General features: G+C 40.9%; 1 protein-coding gene across 12 annotated transcripts in view; it reads left to right on the forward strand.

The window, feature by feature from the left end:
• The window catches only part of Chd9 (chromodomain helicase DNA binding protein 9), a 270,300-nt gene extending 269,432 nt beyond the window's left edge, over positions 1-868 (forward strand). For 11 of the 12 annotated variants that reach the window (XM_029562042.1, XM_029562044.1, XM_008830058.3 and 8 more), the window contains one exon: positions 1-866. This exon is cut by the window's left edge and continues 2,593 nt beyond it. The gene's annotated coding sequence lies outside the window, so the exon portion shown is untranslated. The other variant, XM_008830057.3, reaches the window with a different exon arrangement.
• The last annotated feature ends 8,152 nt before the right edge of the window (positions 869-9,020 follow it).

Below are 9,020 nucleotides of genomic sequence, written 5' to 3' on the forward strand. Positions count from 1 at the left end.
TGTAATACCCATCCAGGAGCAGTGGGTAGGAATCCTTCATCATGAAAATGATGTATTACATATGTAGTGAGTTCCCTTTGCAGTACTGCACTTTTGTTTAACTAGAATACACCTATGAGATAGCCAAAGTTTTTCAGATACAATTAACTTAGTTTGCTGGTGGAGTATTTCAGCAACATCCTTATTTCCCTTTCCTCTTCTAGTTCTACCTATATGATCTTTATTCCTTTCTTTCCCCAATTTTAAAAAAAAAGGAAAAAACTTTAGATCTTGTCATTGAAATCTAATTTATAGCAAAATCTATGAGATAAAGTATTTTCCTAATTATGGTCAAATAAATTTGGTTAACATCTTAGTGATTCTCTTTCTATATAGTAAGGTAATTACAGTTTTCAAAGCATTAAGGCTAATGTTAACTTTAAATATTATCTTTGGTTTCAAGACATTTCTTTGTAGTTTTGATTGGGGGGAAAGTTGTCCAGGCATCAGCTAAGAAAAACCATACAAATTATGAATATGTAAAGTTAAGGGTTATAAGGGAAAAAAGTCAATAGAATTACATAATACTGAAGTTGCAGTTGAAAGGATATTCTGGTATGTGTTGGTAGTTACTGAAAGAGTTATAGCTGGTATTGCCTTGTATTTATAGCCCTTGTTTCAGGTTTCATGATTCCAGTCTTAGTCCAATTTTTCTTTTGGACATTTGCAATATTTACCAGTTGTGTTTTGTGTAGTCTGAATTTGCTTTCTGTAGTTGAGCAAACGTCTTAAAAAGTCATTTGTAATTTATTAAATTACTTTCTATGATGTTCTATAGAGCAAATGGAAGTTTAATTATTTTTTATTAAACATATTCTTTGACTACCCACGATGTCAGCCTCTGTACATGACAATACTTCTTTAATTGAGTTTTATATAATTTATCTCACTGTTATAAACCTTCACAAGCAGTGTACTTTTTAAGCAGTGGTTTTGGTGGTGGTGGTTGTGGGGTAAAATCTTCTCTATTTATATCCACAATAGCATCGTAAATGCTGTCAGGTTTTCATTTTAAGTTCATTGCTTGCATATTGATACTGATGTCTGCATAAAAAGGAAAAGCTTTCTTTGAGTCCCAGAATAATTTCCACCCCACACCAAAATTAGATCTTACTTTTCTAACCACTGCACCTCTGAAACTTCCAGAAAGACTCAGATGCATAACTAGCCTCTTAAAGGAGTCCATTTCCAAAATCAATAATTAGTTCTGGTCATAAGAGTTTTTCCTAACTCATTGCCATAACTGGCAGTGTATTTTGGAAACATTTAACAACTTTTCTTCTCAGTATAGAAGTGACACAGTGAAGCCTTGCCATGACTTCATTGAACTATGCTAACCTGTTTTCTTTTTTGTAACACATAACACAGAACACACAATCTAAATGCTTGTGCTCGCCCAGAGAAGGAGCAATGTCCTCCAAGGACACAGGCAAAGCTAGCTGTGTGGGATGCTTTTTGAGAAAATATACACTATTTATATGAAGTGATGTAATCAGATTTTGTGAAGAAAATAATTTTTTGACTACATGTAGCAGCATTCATCTTATACAATAAATTTAGAAGTCAGTTTCTATATGAATTCAACATGGTACAGAAGCTGTGTTATTTTAAAATTCCAAAAAGCACATTAATACTGAAATTACCCATAAATTCACCCATAGGTAAACACTATTACCCATAAACCTTTTGTATGTTATATCCTCATAGTGCACTTCTCTTATAAACTCATGTAACTGGTTGGAGAGATGACTCAGCAGTTAAGAGTGGACTGCTCTTGCAGAGGACCCAAGTTTAGTTTCCATACAACCACTTGTAACTGGTTCCCGGGGATTCAACACCCTCTTCTGTCTCCTCAGACAACTGCATTCATGTACATACACCTACACAGACGCCTGGAAACTTCAGAATGTGATCTTATTTTGGAAATAAGGGGGGTCGGCGTCCCTAATGCCACTAGATTAGGGTGTCATTAGTAGAAGAGGACAAGATACACAAAGGGCAGAAAGAACGATGGAGTGACCACAAGCCAATGAACACCCAGTAATGCAACCACCACCAGAAGCAAGAAGAGAAGCAGGAAATATCTATCTCCTCCATCAGAAACTAAGCGCCAGCAACAGGATGTGCTTTGATGTCCAGCCTTAACTGTGAAGATTAAGATCTTAAAACCTTTAGTTTGGGGGCTGGAGAGATGGTTAAGCAGTTAAGAGCACTGGCTGCTCTTCTAGGACCCAGGTTTGGTTTCTGGTACCCATATGTTGGTTAACAACCTTCCATAACTTCAGCTCAAGGGGAATATACCCTCTTCTGGCCTCCCCAGGCATTGTATGATGCAGGTGCATTTACATGCATGCAGGCAAAACATACAAAAATAAATGCGTAAAAAATCTTTTAGTTTGTGGGATTATATAAAATACATTTTCGTATTAGTACTTATGTTAAATTAGTATTTAATATAATTTTAAATTACAGTACATAGTATTTGTGTGGTGTTCTCTTTTTTTGGTTTTGAGACAGCTGCCCTGGAATTCATTATGTAGACCAGGCTGGCCTCTGAGCTCATCTAATGCTGAGATTAAAGGTGTGCACCACCACACCTGGCTATATAGTATTCTTAAAGTAATGACCTATGTCAAGAATCCTGCATTGTACATTTTCCAACTATTGGCTCATAGAGATGAAGCTCACTCAAATATGACTCTACACAAATTGCCCAGGCCCGGGAGAACAAGGCCAGGTAACTGCTGTAAAAAGACCCCATTCCCTCACAGGCAGAACTCTTGAGTTCAAGACCAGCCTGGTCTACACAGGCCAGCTGTGGCTACAGGGAGACCCTGTCTCAAAAAGACCAAAAAAAAAAAGAAGCCTGAATCTTAACAAAGTCAAGATTTATTTTAAAATGTGTTTTTGTCAAGTTTTAAGTGTTACACAACAGCTGGATTTCAAAACACTGTTGGTTCTTCAAAACTGTGTAAAGATCTTTTGGATGCTCAACAGCCATTCTTAGTGGCCAATGCTGAGGAAAATGATGTGGCTAAGAGAAGTCAGCATTTGTGTCCATGTCCCCAGGTCAGCTAGATCCCAGGGGCACCAGGAGGCATTGAGAGGGTTCTATAAATCTGGTAAATCACCTTTTTGACAAGGAAGCCCATGGAGACCTCAAAGGTTGGACTGGAACCAGAGTACATTCTGCAAAGAGGAGGGTTATCACAGAAGAAAAGGCCCTCCGTGCTTCCAAGTAAAATCACCTGGTCAAGCAAGACCCCAACCCTCCCCAGCAGATGACGTGATGGTAGAGGAAAACTAACCAAGCCAACAGGCTAAATCCCTAAAAGTAACCCCAAAGGAGCTTCAACTGGACATAACAAAAGATTAATTTGCAGCCACCTTCACGATCTCAAACATCCAACAAGAAAACATAACAAAAATAATATAAAATAAAATTCTGCCAGCCCTGCCATGGTTAGTTTTTGTCAATTTGACACAAATCTAGACACACCTGGTATAGTGGTTTGAATGAGAATGTCCCAAACAGGCTCCATATATTTGGGCATTTTGTCTCCAGTTGGTGGCACTGTTTAGGGAGATTTCAGGATGTGTGACCTTACTGGAGGGAAGTGAGTCACAAATCTTTGAGAATTCTTAAGCCTTGCCAGATTTCCAGTCGCTCTCTGCTTCCTGTGCCTGCTTGAAGATGTGAGCACACCTCTTTCTGCTCCAGCCACTTCTTACCTCCATTCCTCCCTGCCATAATGGACTCTGATTAATCTGGAACCATAAGGTCAAATATACTCTTCCTTTTATAGATTCCTGTGGTCATGGTCTTTTATCACAGCAACAGAAAGGTAACTAATACACCTGAGAAGAGAGATTCTTAATTGAGGAACTTCCTCCATCAGACTGGCCTGTGACCTATCTTTGGAGCAGATTCTTTCTTTAAAATTTTTTAAATTCTTATTTTTATTTTATGAGTGTTTTGCCTGCATATGTAAGTGCACTCATGTTGTGCAATGCCTGTAGAAGCTATAACAGGGCATTGGATCACCATGTGGGTGCTGAGAACTGAACCCTGGTCCCTTGCAAGAGCAGCCAGTGCTCTTAACCACTGAGTCTTCAGTCCTTATTTCTTTTCATTTTATGTGTATGAGTATTTTGCCTATGTATATGTAAGTGTATGGGTGCAATGTGCACAGAGACCAAAAGAGGGCATCAGATTGCCTGGAACTGGATTTAGAGAGTCACCACATGGGTGCTGAGAATGAAACTCTAGGTCTCTGGTAGAGCAGTCATGGTCTTAAACACTGATCTATCTCTCCAGCCTCTGGAGCACTTTCTTGATTGCTAATTGGTAAGCAAGGGCCCAGCCCACTGTGGACAGTATCGTCCCTGGGGCAGGTGGGCCTGGGCTGTATAAGAAAGGTAGCTGAGCAAAACCAAGTACTGTGTGCTTTAGTTTCCTGCCTCTAGGTTACTGCCTTGAGTACTTCCATACATGATGGATTGTAACCCTAGAGGTGTAAGATGAAATAAATTCCTTCCTCCCCATGCTGCTTTTGATCCCAGTATTTATCATAGCAACAGACACCACACTAAAACAGAACCTCAACCAAGAATCTCATCCTGACCTATTCAGCTGAGGTCCTGATGCCCTAAGGCCCCTAAAAAGACAGTCATTCAAGTAACCAGCTTTGTCCATTTAAAACCTTACCAGGTCCATAACACTCAACTCAAAGCCTTTGTACTGGGTCTCAGATAACACAATTAAGAAGTACCAGACTCCACTTATAAACTCCAGAACTTACTATAAAATCTTGCCAGACCTTAAATCTTGCTACTTTACTGCCAGATCCAAATTCTGAATCACAGATGGAAGTGATTTTATGGTGGCAGGACACAGGCTTTAGGGGGTATACAGTAGTGAGCCTCATATAGGTCATAAAATCTGGGCCCTTTCTAGGTCATTCTGCATTAGCCCCAAAACCTGAAGTAGTTTTCCTCAGCTGCTCCCCAGCTGCAGACAGGAAAGAGAATATTTACACAGGTAATAACCTATGCTTTCTATGTAACATGCTTTCCATTTTTCCAAATATCTACTGCATTCATATAGCCATGTGGGGAGAAAGACGTCATTTTACTGCCCATAATACCCAGACTAAATTTGCCCCTGAGATTCTGTGGAAGCATTCTGGCTTCCAACTCACATGGCATTATATACCGGCCCAGCATAAGGTCCACTCTGTCATTTCTCTGGGTAACAACCCAGCTGATCAATAGGCCAAAAAAATCATCTCAGCTGCTGTAATTCCCAATCAGACTCTCCCTCATCCCCAATAACACCCTGTGGGAGTCTCAACAGGCTTTAGATGAGGACTTCTCAGTCACCCCAGAAGGATGGTTGTGGCGGCTAGAAAAAAGTTGACGTTACCTGGATCCCCCCAATAGAAGACCCTAAACAATTTTCATTAGGCCACGCATTTGGGGACCAAAGCCCTCCAGATTCTAACAGAGCCTCTTTTCACAGACATGGGACTCTTCAGACCTTGCAGTCTGTTTCAAAAGTTGGTCTCACCTGTTCTCAGACCAATCCTCATGGAGTTCTCAGGGCCTTCCTGCCCAGCCTTGGCAAACTATGCCTGGGCAAGATTGACAAGTAGATTACATTTACATGCCCCTATGGAAGGGGCTCAAATATCTACTAGCTTTACTGAATGCCTTCACTGGGTGGATAGAAGCATTACCCACCCATAAAGGGAATCAAAGGTAACTGCTATCCCTAAAAAGAAAATATTATTCTTTGCTTTGGACTCCCCTCATCCCTACAGTCTGGTAATGGCCCAGCTTTCATTTCCAGTATCAGGGAGTACATTCGGCTGTCCAAATTATCATCTCCATGCTGCCTGGCACTGTCAATCTTCCAGGAAGAGAGCTCGCTCTAAGCTCACACTGGAGATTCAACAGTCTTTGCCCACTCTTCTCCCACTTGCACTTTTATAATCCTGTATTCCTCACAAATCTATAACTCAGCCCCCTTTGAAGTCCTTTATGGAAGACATTTCCTAGATAAATCTCTTACTAGACCCAGAGCTCATGATCTATCTTAATATGTTTCATCACTGAGTGTATTAGTCACTTTTCTGTTGCTGTGATAGAAACACTGACCAAAGCAACTTATAGATGGAAGAGTTTATTTGAGCTTACAGTTCCAGGAGAATTACAGTCCGTCATGGCGGGGAGGCATGGTGGCTGGAGCAGGAGCAGAAGCTAAGTTCTAACATCTTCAAGCAGGCACAGGAAGCCAAAAAAAAAAAAAAGTGGCTAGAGATCTGGCAAGGTTTAAGAACTCTCTAAGCCCACCCTCAGTGACGTGCTTCCTCCAGGATAGCCACACCTTCTAAAACCTCCCAAAACAGCACCACCAACTGGGAACAAAATGACCAAATACTTGGAGCCTATGGGGGACATTTTCATTCAAATCACCACTCTGGGACAGACGTCAAAGTTGTCACTAAATTCTGGGATAACTACATCCCCAAGCCCAATTCCACCTTTTTGGGATGACATCCTTACATAACACAGGAGATTGGGTCTATCTTAAAGCCCTCCCATAGGATAAAAGGTGACTTGAAGTTGTCTAGACTGGACCTTATCAAGTCCCACTCAAGTCTCCAACTGCAATCAGGTTACAAGGCCTTACCCCATGGATTCATCTGTCCAGAGTAAGGCTGTTCCTCTCCCAGGAGCTCAATCAACCTATTTCTGTAAGCTTTTGGGAGATTCGGCCTACTTTTTTTTTTTTTTTTTTAAGATACATTTTATTTTATGTCTCGGTGTGTGTCTGTGTATGCATAAGTGCACCCTTTGCATGCAATGCCTGTGGAAGCCAGAAGAGGGTATCAGTTCTCTGGAACTGGAGTTACAGGTGGTTGTGAGCTACCATGTAGGTGCTGGGAACTGAACCTAGGTCCTCTGCAAGAGCAACAAATAGTCTTAACTGCTGAGCTATCTCTCTAGCCCCTCTGTCTACTCTTCCACTGGATCCAAGATGAAACCCACTGGAAGGCACCTCTAGATCCCCATGAGTAACCAACATTCTCTGATTCTGACTTCTCTGATATAATTTTCCAAGCATTCTCTGGGTTTCTTTTTTGTTATTTTTTGTTTGTTTGTTTGTTTGTTTGTTTGTTTGTTTCTGAGACAGGGTCTCCCTGTAGCCCCAGCTGGCCTGGAGCTCACTACATAGACCAGGCTGGCCTTGAACTCCAAGATCCGCCTGCCTCTGGCTCCCAAGTGCTGGGGTTAAAGCTGTGCGCCACTGCACCTGGCTGCATTGTCTGTCTAATTCCTTCAACATTGCACAGGACCCACCTCAGTTTGGAGGATTCATCTTAGACCTTTTCTTCATGAAGCTCTCTTAGACTATTCCTGGATGGAGATTGTCACTTGCTTCAAAATATAAGCCTTGTTTCAACTTTTGTTCAAAAGTCAAGTATGGTTGTGGTGGTGACACTGCATTGGGGGAGGGTTTAATCATTGTCTTTTTCACTTGTATAACTATGTCTTAAGAAACCAATCCCTCACCCAGAAAGTCACCTCCTTTGCCCTTACTGAGTCCAAGACACAAGGTAATTCTTTTCTTCAAACAGCATGGCCCTCTTTGCACTGCTGCCTTCTGACAGTCCTTCCTCATGTTTAGACCTCCTGACTAGAACAGATCACCATCAGCTTTTCAGGATGCATTGGGTTGTCTTCGCCCCTACAACCCTTTTCTTGCTATTTCTTCCTCTCTGTCTTTGGGCTATGCTTTAACCATCTCCAAAGATTGATATATTCTAGATCACAGGCTTTTAAGCTCCAGATGATTTTTTTTTCAGTGATATCAACCAGTACAGTATCTCTGCTGACACCTGCCTCCTACCACTAAGATCTCTTAACTTAAAAAAAAATTTAATAATTACATGATAAGAAGAAGCATTTCATTACAGCTTTAACATATTCAGTAACACACTCCAGACCAAGAGTACATCTCTTTCACAAGTGGGTGCAAGTTTCTAGGTTCACAGTTGAATTAATACAGTTATACAATATTGAACTCAGTATCCCTGTAAAACATAAAATCGAATGAGTTTTTACCCTTTAAAGAAGATCTCCATTTCATTTTAAAATATGCTGTTTCCTATGATTTTAAAGCTACTAACACTTAGATGTTGGTGTTTGCATCTCTAATCTGTATGTATCTGATTATTACTAGTCATAATCAGTTGTACTTAGATCCTTGGCACTTGTGTATGTCTATAAAGTCATTGGGTAGATTTCAATGGTAATATTTATCACCTCGACTAATTAACATGACATAAATTTCCATGCTTCCACCTCAAATATACTTTTGTTTTTAATTTGTTGATTTGGGGGGGGTGTATACCACACAGAACATCCCAAACCATCTTATTCAACTATACACCCACTTCCCAGCTGGCACCCTCCCATAGCCTCCCTCCCCCCACTACAGCCCTTATACTCTGATATCCCTGCTACTGTCTGCTGTGTTGTTGGCACCCCCAGCCATTCCCACTACTTGCCCTTCTGGTGAATCTAGTCAGCCTATCTCAAGGTCTTTGTTTTAGGAAGGCAAGCTGTTCCTCATCTAGCAGCAATCAGTTGTCAATATTCCTTTAGATTAGATTGGGGTCTGCTGTTCATTTTCGGAGTTCTATGCTGGGTTACTATCTGGGAGTCCCTTGGGCCACCCTGGCCAACAACTCAAAAGAAGGTATCTCTATCTGGCTTTGTTGCTTGTTATGTAGCCTTTAGCTCTACATAGACTCTTGAAAAATTATATTGGCCCCTTTAATCTTTGGTTATACTTTCCTTTTGGGTGTTTAAGGCCATACACTAGGCCCAGACAAACCAGTTTATTTTTACTCTTAAGGTAGTTTGAGGATCTGTTCCTCAGGGGTCACATGGGCTTGGGAGGAGCCCCTGGT

Source organism: Nannospalax galili, unplaced genomic scaffold (genome assembly GCF_000622305.1).
Source record: "Nannospalax galili isolate Female #2095 unplaced genomic scaffold, S.galili_v1.0 scaffold274, whole genome shotgun sequence".
Classification (NCBI taxonomy): Eukaryota; Metazoa; Chordata; class Mammalia; order Rodentia; family Spalacidae; genus Nannospalax; species Nannospalax galili.